This window comes from Mobula birostris, chromosome 13 (genome assembly GCF_030028105.1).
Source record: "Mobula birostris isolate sMobBir1 chromosome 13, sMobBir1.hap1, whole genome shotgun sequence".
Taxonomy (NCBI): Eukaryota; Metazoa; Chordata; class Chondrichthyes; order Myliobatiformes; family Myliobatidae; genus Mobula; species Mobula birostris.
The window spans coordinates 96,190,594-96,203,139 of NC_092382.1; the positions used below are offsets into that span (position 1 = coordinate 96,190,594).

General features: G+C 46.3%; 2 non-coding genes across 2 annotated transcripts; one reads left to right on the forward strand and one right to left on the reverse strand.

Moving 5' to 3' along the window:
• Positions 1-297: 297 nt before the first annotated feature.
• Positions 298-370, reverse strand: trnat-ugu (transfer RNA threonine (anticodon UGU)). Its single transcript has one exon. It is a non-coding gene; the product is annotated as a tRNA-Thr (tRNA).
• Positions 371-5,328: 4,958 nt separating this feature from the next.
• trnat-ugu (transfer RNA threonine (anticodon UGU)) lies at positions 5,329-5,401 on the forward strand. Its single transcript has one exon. It is a non-coding gene; the product is annotated as a tRNA-Thr (tRNA).
• Positions 5,402-12,546: the final 7,145 nt, after the last annotated feature.

The window sequence follows — 12,546 nt, forward strand, 5'->3', positions numbered from 1 at the left end:
ACAAGGGTCTCAGCCCGAAACTTCCTAGAGCTGCTGCCTGGCCTGCTGCGTTCACCGGCAACTGTTGTTTGTGTTGCTTGAATTTCCAGCATCTGCAGAATTCCTGTTGTTTGCGTTTAAATAATATACAAGGTCGACCTACACGGCTGCGCGTCTTTGTAAGGCTTGACGGAAACGGCGCAAACCCACACACTAACGGGGAAAATATACAGACGCCCTGCAGATGACGCTGGAACTGAACTGCGATCTCGGACGCGCCGAGCTGTAATGGCGACATGATAAGCCCGGAAAATTTTGAGGCTCCAGTGAGATTCGAACTCCTGGCCCCTGGTTTACAAGACCAGTGCTCTAACCCCTGAGCTATGGAGCCTCGTCCGCCGTCTTCGCAACAGAATGGATGTATCACCCCGCGAAGCCTTCTTTCATTGCACAACTTGCTTAAAAGTTCTAATGCAATTTTAGTTAATTAATTATTGCACTATATTGATGCGCAAAACAATTTTCATAACAAATCCCAGTCACATTACACCTCATACATATTCTGATGTATCAGCAGTACTACGCCACAGCTTGGCACTACAGGAATGCTATCCTCGGTATCTCGCTGTAGAACACTAACTCGCAGTGAGTCACTCCAGTTGCAAATATCTTTCAGTCCCCCTCTCAATCAGTACAGCACGGTGCCACCCTGTTGGTGCTTCCACACTGTGTATCACTGCTTTAGTCCCCCTAAACATGTCCTTCCGTTCGTACCAACTTTCCTTACTCCAAATGGTATAACTCCATTAGCAAGACAACTCATTGTATCTCGCCATCACTACCTCCACTCAGTGTATTTCTCATTGTTATTGCTCGTCAGTGTGTTTCGAAGTACTTGTGACAAATGTAGGTAATTTGTTTATCTTTATCTCATACTGTAACTGCGCTTAGGACTACGCCACGGCGCATCACGTAAACAATTTTAAACTTAAATATATTAGTAGTAGTATTAGTAGTAGTAGGAGTAGGAGGAGGAGGAGGAGTAGGCAGCCGTCAATCCCAGGGGATTAAAGGTTTGCGCCGCTGATGGACTGTGACTTCTCCAGGGCAGGAAGATTTGAAGAATCGGCTGTTTCCCATGCGAGTTACTACTCTCCACGTCACTGATGTAGTCCAAGGGAAGGGCAAGCGCCGATACAGTAGTGTCGTCACAGCGGTTGTCGGAGTTAAGTTGTAAACGACATCAAACTGCCTTAGGAACACCGGCTCCGCATTCCTTCCTAGGGATTTGCTCCCGAACCCTTTCCTATGCGTGGGTACGACCGGAGGCGTGCGGAAGTTTAAAATCAGAGTTTTCTTTCTCCCAGGCAGGCTGCTGTCCAACACTGACGAGCCCCAACGGTGTGAAGCAATTAGGTTTTAGGCGCCAGCATTCCGGATTTGCTCCCTCTCTTGTCAGTAGAAATTGTTTCGTCGGGTCTGGAAGCTGTGTCACACGTGGAACAAGGCCATGAGTGGAACTTGGTTGTCAGAGGTTGTTAGAAATGCACGCTATTTGGAGAACTTAATAGTTTGAAACATAGAAAACCATCAGCATAATACAGGCCCTTTGGCCCACAATACTGTGCCGAAAATGTACTTATTTTTGAAATGACTCAGAGTTGAACATAGCCCTCTATTTGCCTATGCTCCATGTACCTATCCAGGAGTCTCTTATCGTGTCCATCTCCATCACCGTCGCTGGCAGCCCGTTTCACGCACCCACAACCCGTTGCGTAAAAAAAATTACATCTCTCAGCTCCTCTAAACCTGCTTACCAGCTCCTTAAAACTGTGCCCTCTCCTGGGAGCGATTTCAGCCCTGGGAAAAGCCTCTGCCTATTCACACGATCAATGCCACTCATCATCATCTGCACCGCTATCAGATCACCTCTTATCCTCGTCGCTCCAAAGAGAAAGGGCCGGGTTCACTCAACCCATTCTCATAGGGCATGCTCCCCAATCCAGGTAAAATCCTCGTAAATCTCCTCTGCATACTTTCTGTAGGTTCCTCATCCTTCCTGTGATGAGGTGACCAGAACGGAGCACAGTACTCCAAGTGGAGTCTGAACAGGGCCCTATAAATCTGAAACATTACCTCTCGGTTCTTAAAATCAATCGCAGAGTTGATGAAGATCAATGCACCGTATGCCTTCTTAACCTCAGAGTCAACCTGCATAGCAGCTTTTAGTATATTATGAAGTCGGACCCCATGATCACTCTGATCCTCCACACTACCAAGAGTCTTACCATTAATACGTCATTCTGTCCTCATATTTGACCTATCGAAATCAACCACCTCACACTTATCGGTTTAGAAATCGATCCGCCACTTCACCGCCCAGTTCTGCATCGTATCAATGTCCCGCTGGAACCTCTGACAGCAGTCCACACTATCCACAACAACCACAACCTTTGTGTCATCAGCTAAATTACCAACCGATTCCTCCACTTCCTCATTCAGCTCATTTATGAAAATCACGAAGAAAAGGGGAAACAGAACAGATCCCTGAGGCACATCACTGGTCATCGACTTTAAGCCAGAATATGACCCGTCTGCAACCACTCTTAGCCATCTGTGGGCAAGCCAATTCTGCATCCACAAAGCAATGTCCCCTTGGATCCCATGCCTCCCTCTTTCCTCAATAAGCCTTGCATCAGGTAACTCATCGAATGCCTTACTGAAATCTATATACATTACATTTACTCTTTACCTCCATCTGTGTTTTGCTGTGTGAGTTTATAGGCTATGACAATCTTAGGAACCTATATTAATGCCTCACAGCGTGACTTTTTATCCAGTGCCTGAAAGATCATGCAGATTCTAGAAATCCAGAGCAGCGCGCGCAAAATGTTGGAGAAACTCAGCAGTTCAGACAGCATCTAAGGACAACAGTCAACAGCGACCTTTGAGGCCAAGAGCCTTTGCCCGGACTGGTAAAGAAAGAGTAGAAGCCAAAATAAGAAGGCGGGGCTGTGGATGATGCACAAGCGTTGTCGTTATTTCTGCTCCATGTGTCTGTCAGGTCGAGTCCTCATCGCCTCTCCCCAGCATTTCTTCCACCTCAATTTGGCATTCTGTCAGAACTGTCCCTCGTTCTTCACCATCTCATTATTACCAGCCAGTCCCTCAGTCCAGCAGAGATCTCCACAGTGTGTCTGTCCATCGGTTCCAACCGTGGTCGAACACTGATTTCACACTGCACCACGCAATATCGATCAATAGTTATTACTTCTCTCAATGAGTTATATGATTATTACCGCCATTAGTGTGTCTGGCGATTAGCGTCACCCATCACTGGTTCACCCCATCAGTAAGAAAACTCTTTTCATCACTGCACCTCCACTGCACACACGTCTAACCAGCTTTTCTACATTTCATCTCTACTATCGTCTATCATGTGTCTCCATCAGTACTGCCGGGCCATGTGACCGAAAAAGTGGAAAAAGCGGGTTACTGGCTGCTGATAACCAGTCACTTGGGGCAGACGGCTCACGTTATCCGTCGTTAACAGCTCATCTCGGAGATGATCTCCGTTCATGGGGGAATGCTTCATGAGGAAGCCAGGAGGAAAAGTACGGAGCTGCAGTCCCCAAGGCACAGAATTCAACTCCTGCGACGGCGATGGTGCGAAACGGGATCGGCCTTAGCTGTTCCTCTTTGGATTCACCAACTGCGTGGAGAGAGAGAGACTGCCGCATGGGAAAGAAATTGCTCTCCATACCATGCTGCCCTGTCTTGGGTATCACATAGACAGCCAGGACACAATGTCCACGGTCGACCCTGACTAGCTAAGGGCCTCAGGTTAGTGTTAAATAGCTGGGTTGCTGCGCAGCCCGACTCCTTGCTGCCGAAAGACCTGTCCCGCGCGTCGGTACTAGAACTGCAGTTAATAAGCCTCTCAACACCACACGAGAATGTATCACCTCTTTAGTGCCACAGCTGAGAGTTTTACTTCGGGTGTACGTTAAGACGGAATCCCTCAGTTCGTATTTTGGGCACGTTGCTCTGGATTTCTAGAATCTGCATGATCTTTAGGCAATTGACGGAAAGTCACGCTATGAGGCATTAATGTTGGAAAGATAGCTTCCTATGTTTGTCACAGACATATTGAGAAAGTAAGGAGGCATGGGATCCAAGGGGACTTTGCTTTGTGGATCCAGAGTTGGCTTGCCCACTGAAGGCAAGGAGTGGTTGGAGACGGATCATATTCTGTATGGAGGTCGGTGACCAATGGTGTTCCTCAGGGATCTGTTCTGGGTCCCCTCCTCTTCGTAATTTTCATAAATGTGCTGTATGATGTTCTGGGTCCCCTCCTCTTCGTAATTTTCATAAATGACCTGTATGATGAAGTGGAGGGATGGGTTAGTAACTTTGCTGATGGCACAAATGTTGGGTGTACTGTGTATAGTGTGAAAGGCTGTCAAAGTTTAGAGCGGGACATCGATAGGATGCAAAACTGGGCGGTGAATTGGCAGATGGATTTCAAGCCTGATGAGTGTGAGGTTGTTCATTTTGGTATGTCAAATATGAAGTCAGAATATAGCATTAATGGTAAGATTGCTGGCAGCGTGGAGGAGGAGAGGAATCTTCGGTTCCGACTCCATAGTATACTAAAAGCTGCTGCACAGGTTGACTCTGTGGTTAAGAAGGCATATGGTGCATTGGTCTTCAGCAACCCTGGATTGATTTAAAGAGCAGAGAAGCAATGTTACAGTTTCATAGGGCTCTGGTCAAACCCCACTTGGAGTACTGTGCTCCGTTCTGGTCACCTCGCTAGAGAAAGGATGTGGAAACTATAGAAAGTGCGCAGAGGAGATTTACAAGTATTTTGCCTGGACTGGGCAGCATGCCCTATGAGAGTGAGTGGAGGTAGTGATGGCGAGTCACATTGAAGTGTCTTGCTGATGGAATGATACGTTTTGGAGTAAGGAGAGTTGGTACGAATGGAAGGACATGTTTAGCGGTACTAATACAGTAATCGACAGTGTGGGGGCACCAATATGGTGGTGCTGTGCTTTACTGATTGAGATGGGGCACTGAAGGACAGTGCAGCTGGACTGACTCACCATGGGTGAGTGTTCCAGGGTGACATACCGAGGATAGCACGCAGGGTGTGCAAGCTATGACGTAGTAATGCTGGTGAATCAGAGCAGGAATGGCGTACAATGTGACTGGCGCATGTTATGAAATTTGTTTTGCGCATCAGTATAGTGCAATAAATAATAAGCTAAAACTGCATTAGAACTTTTAAACAAGTAATGCAACTAAAGAAATCTCCCCGGTTTCATCGTCCATTCAGATGGAGGAGGCTCCATAGCTCAGGGGTTAGAGCACTGGTCTTGTAAACCAGGGGCCGTGAGTTCGAATCTCACTGGGGCTTCAACATTTTCAGGGGTTCGCATGCCGCCATTACAGCTGGGCGTGTCCGAGATGGCAGTTCAATTCCAGCGACGTGTGCGTGGAGTCTGTATATTTTCCTCGTTAGTGTCAGGGTTTCCTCCCGCAATCCCAAGACGTGCAGGCGAATAGGGCAACATCATTGATTATTGTCCTGTGTTAAGTACTTAAAGTCGTCATACCCGGCGGTGGTTTTGGGGATAAGCTTCTGCAATGCATTAAATGTTCCCAGTGGCCTCAGCTTGTCAGGGTAGACAATGAACTTTGTGTCCCAGCTGTCCACGTGATACCCAAACCGGGGGCAACATGGTATGGAGTGCAATTTCTTGGCCATACAGCAGTCTCTCCCACTCCACGCAGCTGGTGAACCCAAAGAGGAGCAGTTAAGGCCGATACCGTTTTGCACCAGCGTCGTCGCGGGAGCTGCCATTCAGCGGTGCAGTCAGTGTAGGACTGCCTTATGGGAATGCAGCTCCGTACTATTCTCAGGGTTCCCTCCCGAAGCCTTCCCCATGAGTAGGTATAGTCGCAAAGCAGCCGATTGTATTACTGCCACTGTACTTCCAGTACCGTAACTCTCCATCATTAGTACCATTCAGTGTGTGCACTTTGTCAGTAGCAGCTCTCGACGTGTCTCCACAGCACTGGTACACCTGAATGGGTATCTCCATCAGTACCAACCCTCCCTCACTCCACCCATACCATCCCTGTTTGTCACTCCAACACTGCTACCCCTCTCTGTTTCTCAAGTAGTTCTACCGGTCAGTGTCAGATTGTGCGCTAGCAGTGTCCGAACCAAAGTGCGGAGGAACAGACAGACTCCAATGCCGAGAGACCGACTCGCGTTCATTCATAAGAATTCCAACAGAACAACAGTGACTCTGCCGAGGGAGTGACACCGCGAGACGAAACATTGTCAAAACCAGGACCCGGCGATTCGAGCTAATCGGACGTCTGCTTCAATGCTGCAAGTGACACGAAATCCCGCAGCCTATCAAAATAAACTAACTAGTTTAAACAGAAAGCACCAGAGACCACTTTACAAAAAATCGAGACCCTCGAGAGAAAAAAATACACACACACACACAAACAAGGGTCTCTAAATAATTACGGTCTCTCGTTAAACAAGAATTAACCAATTGAAGAGCACTAAAATCCTTAAAGCCAAACGCTCCACGTACAAGCTCGAAGGGCTCATTACACGTTAGTGTGTTCTACAACGGCACTCTCTTTCAGTCCCTTGAAGCATCGGTATTCCATCACAGAGAGTCACCTGTTCCATTCCAAACCTACGGTGTATCACCCAATTCACAGCTACAACAGAAATTATCCGTCCAACCATATTGAATGCGTCATTTGATCATTACTGTCCGTCAACATGTCGCTTCACTATTACTAACTCTCTGTGTCTGTTACTATTTCACCAGCCCTGCATTTCACTGTTTCATCCCGGTTCCAACAGCCATCTGTGATTATCTCATTTTGCACCAGGGTGCAACACTGCATGTCTACCACACCACGGCGTGTCGCTTCAACAGTTCTCTCGCACGGTTAGCCAATCCATCAAGTCTATTCGCTGTCTCTCACTCTACCAGTACTAATTCTCATTATATCATTCCATGTACATCACTGCATTCGGTCCCACCTCCGCATTTCACACCGCCAGGATGAGCTGCGGGTGTATCACTCTGTTATTTCCAACGCTGTGTATAATTCCATCAGTTCTAAACCTAAATGCGGCACTCGAACGGGATGACCACTCTCCGTGTCTCCTTATTATTCCTACCATCGGTCTATCAGTAATACCCCTCGTGGCGTTTGTTCATTATCACTATCCCACAGAATGACACTTTATCAATACTCTCTCTCTCTCTCTCTCTCTCTCTTTCTCTCTCTCTCGCCCTCTCTCTCTCTCTCTCTCTCTCTCTCTTTCTCTCTCTCTCCATCTTTACCGACCCTACAAATGTCACTCCAGCAGACCACCACTCACAGTTTCTCTTCATCATTGCTGCTCCTCAATGCGCTACCCTTCATCGTGACTCGGCATTATTACCTCCCGTCACTGTCTCACTCCAGTAGTATCACCCCTCACTCCCCCTCCATTATTAGCCCGCAGGTTCTCAGTCCATGATAGCTATTCTCCACTTTGCCTCCCGGTTATTATTGTCCGTCGGTGTCTTCTCCATTAGCTGTGCACATTAGTCTATCATTCAATCACTATCCACCACGATAATATCACTCCGTCTATACCAGCGCGCATTCAAATAGACTATTGTTGAGGTCATTCGTCAATTAAATCATCCAATTGTGACTGACTTCAGTAGCGCTACTGCACGGTGTATAACGCCATTTCACTACCGCTCGGTGTTTCAGTCTATCAAGAGGACATTTAGAGTCTGATACTCCATCACTGCAAACAAATACTATCACCCGCATCCACCGTTTCCGCCGGCAGCTCGTACAGCACTCGCATCACCCTCCGAATGAAGTTCCCCCTCATTTCCCTCTTGAACCTTTCAACCGTTACCCTTAACCCACGGTCTGCATCACCGGGAGTACCTTCGTCAGTACTAAAACTCTCCGACTAGCTCTAACAGAACTATACCCCACTGTATCATCACAAATGTATTATGCATCTGCGACTCGCTCCATTATTATTACATCGCCTGTGTTACATATGACACGTGCGTCACGCCATCAGTACCACTACAACTGTGTCACTCATCAGAACGAGCTCACTTTGTTTCACACCACAAGGTGTCGCTGCATTAATTTTTCTGCATTGTATTAGAACTCAGATATCATTCTCGCAAGAGGAAACAAGGCGTGGCGCTCCATTATTTCTAACCTTAAGTGCATAATTCTCTCACTACCACCCCGCGGCGTTTCATCACTCATTGACAGTACCACTCACCGTGATACTCCACCATCAATACGGTTCATTGCGGCACTCCATCAGGACCAGTCCCCAGAGCGTCTCGTTAGAACTACTAGCCCCTCAGTCTGTCACTCCGTCAGAATTGTCCCTCTCTCTGTCTTCGATCATTCCTACCCGTTCGTGTGTACTCCATTAATATTACCCAGCATTCTCTAGCCGCATTCGTGTTACCCCTGGTGTTAGACACCATCAGAATCAGAATCAGGTTTATTATCACCGATATATGTCGTGAAATTTGTTAGCTTAGCAGCAGCAGTGCAATTCAGTGCATAAATTAGAGGAAGAAAAAGAAACATAAAATATTAAATAAGTAAGTAAATAAATAAGATTACAGTATACATATATGTGATAGATTAAAATCGTCTGAAAGAAAAAACAAAATAATTGCATATTAAAAAAAGTGAGGTGGTGTTCATGTGTTCAATGTCCATTCAGGAATCGAATGGCAGAGGGGAAGAAGCTGTTCCTGAATCGCTGAGTGTGTGCCTTCAGGCTTCTGTACCTCCTACCTGATGGTAACAGTGAGAAAAGGGCATTCCTGAGTGCTGGAGGGCCTTAATAACAGATGCTGCCTTTCTGAGACACTGCTCCTTGAAGATGTCCTGAGTAGTTTATAGGCTAGTACCCAAGATGGAGCTGACTAAATTCACAGCCCTCTGTCATGTGGTCGAACGTTACAATTTATCACCCTATCGTCCATCTACAGGGCACCCCTCCATCAGTATTATCCTCTGATGTGTCATGTGATCAATCATGCTCCTCAATTTCCCTCTACATCGTTATTATCGGCCCCTGATTCACACCATCCGTCGTACACCTCGCTTTATCACTTCAGTTGTACCGCTCACTTGTGCTTTCCCCCACTTGTACAACAGCACAGAATATAAAACTCAGCCACAACTACGCCACGGTGCGTCACTCCATCAGTACTCCGGAAATTTCTTTTCACTCCACCAATACCACCAAGTTGTGTCTCACAACTACAGAAGTACATCTCAAGTATCGCTTCAATCGTGTTGTCCCACTGAGTATTAATCGTTCTCCTCGGTCCATGGCTTAAAAAAAGGTCGAGAGCCTCTGTTGTAGGAAAATGCCAATTACTTCATTGCTGCTGACTGACTGTGCGTGTCACGTAATCTTTACGACCTCTCAGTGTGTCATTCCATAAGTACCACTCTTTACTGTGCCCCTTCAGTATTATTAACCTTTAGGGTGCTAATCTATCAGTACTAACGCTCATTCCTTCACATTAACAGTATTCCTCCACAGGTGGCACTTCATCAGAGCTACTCTATCCTACTACATCGAATCGAATCACTCAATTTCTGCGTTGCCACCGTGTGATGCTGCATTATACACTCCCGTCTACGGGTGACTCCACTGGAGCTCCTCGCAGAACAGCACCGCACCTTACAGTGTCGATCCATCGTTACTAACTTTCACTGTGAGTGCAACTGGAAGAATACACAAGTAAGCGGTACAACTGAAGTGATACAGGGAGGTGTACTACGGATGGCCTGAGCCACGGGCCGATAGTTATGATGTAGAGGCAAATTGAGGAGTATTATTGATCACATGACACATCAGAGGATAATACTGACGGAAAGATGCACTATGGTGCTGTAGATGGACGATGGGGTGATAAATTGCAAAGTTAAACCACATTCCAGCGGGATGTAAATTTAGTCAGCTCCTTCTTGAGTACTAATCTACAAAGTACCCAGGACATCTTCAGGGAGCGGTGTCATAGAAAGGCAGCGTCCATTATTAAGGACCTCCAGCACCAAGGGCATGTCCTTTTCTCACTGTTACCATCAGGCAGTAGATATAGAACCCTGAAGGCTCACACTCAGCGATTCAGGAACATCTTCTTGCACTCTGCCATTTGTTTCCTGAATGGACATTGACACCCGTGAACGCTATCTTAATGCTTTAATATGCAATTATTTTGGGTTTTTTTTGCACGATTTTAATCTGTTCAATATACGTATTCCGTAAATTTATTTATTTATGTATTTATTATTTTATGTTCCTTTTTTTCTTCTAAATTATGCATTGAATCGTACTGCTGCTGCTAAGCTAACACATTTCACGACACATACCGGTGATAATAAACCTGATTCTGATTCTGATGGTGTTTAACACCAGGGGTAACACGAATGCGGCGAGAGAATGCTGGGTAATATTAATGGAGTACACACGAACGGGTAGGAATGATCGAAGACAGAGAGAGGGACAATTCTGACGGAGTGACAGACTGAGGGGCTAGTAGTTCTAACGAGACGCTCTGGGGACTGGTCCTGATGGAGCGCCACAATGAACCGTATTGATGGTGGAGTATCACGGTGAGTGGTACTGTCGATACGTGAAGAAACGCCGCGGGGTGGTATTGAGAGAATTATGCACTTAAGGTTAGAAGTAATGGAGCGCCACGCTTTGTTTCCTCCTGCGAGCATGATATGCGAGTTTTGATACTAAGTTGAAAATTAATGCAGCGACACCTTGTGACGTGAAACAAAGTGAGCTCGTTCTGATGAGTGACACAGTTGTAGTGGTACTGATGGCGTGACGCACATGTGTCATATGTAACACAGGCGATGTAATAATAATGGAGCGAGTCGCAGATGCATAATACATTTGTGATGATACAGTGAGGTATAGTTCTGTTAGAGCTAGTCGGAGAGTTTTAGTACTGACGAAGGTACTCCCGGTGATGTAGACCGTGGGTTAAGGGTAACGGTTGAAAGGTTCAAGAAGGAAATGAAGGGGAACTTCATTCAGAGGGTGATGCGAGTGCTGTACGAGCTGCCGGCGGAAACGGTGGATGCGGGTGATAGTATTTGTTTGCAGTGATGGAGTATCAGACTCTAAATGTCCTCTTGATAGACTGAAACACCGAGCGGTAGTGAAATGGCGTTATACACCGTGCCGTAGCGCTACTGAAGTCAGTCACAATTGGATGATTTAATTGACGAATGACCTCAACAATAGTCTATTTGAATGCGCGCTGGTATAGATGGAGTGATATTATCGTGGGGATAGTGATTGAATGATAGACTAATGTGCACAGCTAATGGAGAAGACACCGACGGACAATAATAACCGGGAGGCAAAGTGGAGAATAACTATCATGGACTGAGAACCTGCGGGCTAATAATGGACGGGGAGTGAGGGGTGATACTATTGCAGTGAGACAGTGACGGGAGGTAATAATGAACAGTCACGATGAAGGGCAGCGCATTGAGGAGCAGCAATGATGAAGAGAAACTGTGAGTGGTGGTCTGCTGGAGTGACATTTGTAGGGTCGGTAAAGATGGAGAGACAGAAAGAGAGAGAGAGAGAGAGAGAATATTGGTAAAGTGTCATTCTGTGGGGTAGTGATAATGAACAAACGCCACGAGGGGTATTACTGATAGACCGATGGTAGGAATAATAAGGAGACACGGAGAGTGGTCATCCCGTTCGAGTGCCGCATTTAGGTTTAGAACTGATGGAATTATACACAGCGTTAGAAATAACAGAGTGATACACCCGCAGCTCATCCTGGCGGTGTGAAATGCGGAGGTGGGACAGATGCAGTGATGTACATGGAATGATATAATGAGAATTAGTACTGGTAGAGTGAGAGACAGCGAATAGACTTGATGGATTGGCTAACCGTGCGAGAGAACTGTTGAAGCGACACGCCGTGGTGTGGTAGACATGCAGTGTTGCACCCTGGTGCAAAATGAGATAATCACAGATGGCTGTTGGAACCGGGATGAAACAGTGAAATGCAGGGCTGGTGAAATAGTAACAGACACAGAGAGTTAGTAATAGTGAAGCGACATGTTGACGGACAGTAATGATCAAATGACGCATTCAATATGGTTGGACGGATAATTTCTGTTGTAGCTGTGAATTGGGTGATACACCGTAGGTTTGGAATGGAACAGGTGACTCTCTGTGATGGAATACCGATGCTTCAAGGGACTGAAAGAGAGTGCCGTTGTAGAACACACTAACGTGTAATGAGCCCTTCGAGCTTGTACGTGGAGCGTTGGGCTTTAAGGATTTTAGTGCTCTTCAATTGGTTAATTCTTCTTTAATGAGAGACCGTAATTATTCAGAGACCCTTGTTTGTGTGTGTGTGTTTTTTTTTCTCTCGAGGGTCTCGATTTTTTGTAAAGTGGTCTCTGGTGCTTTCTGTT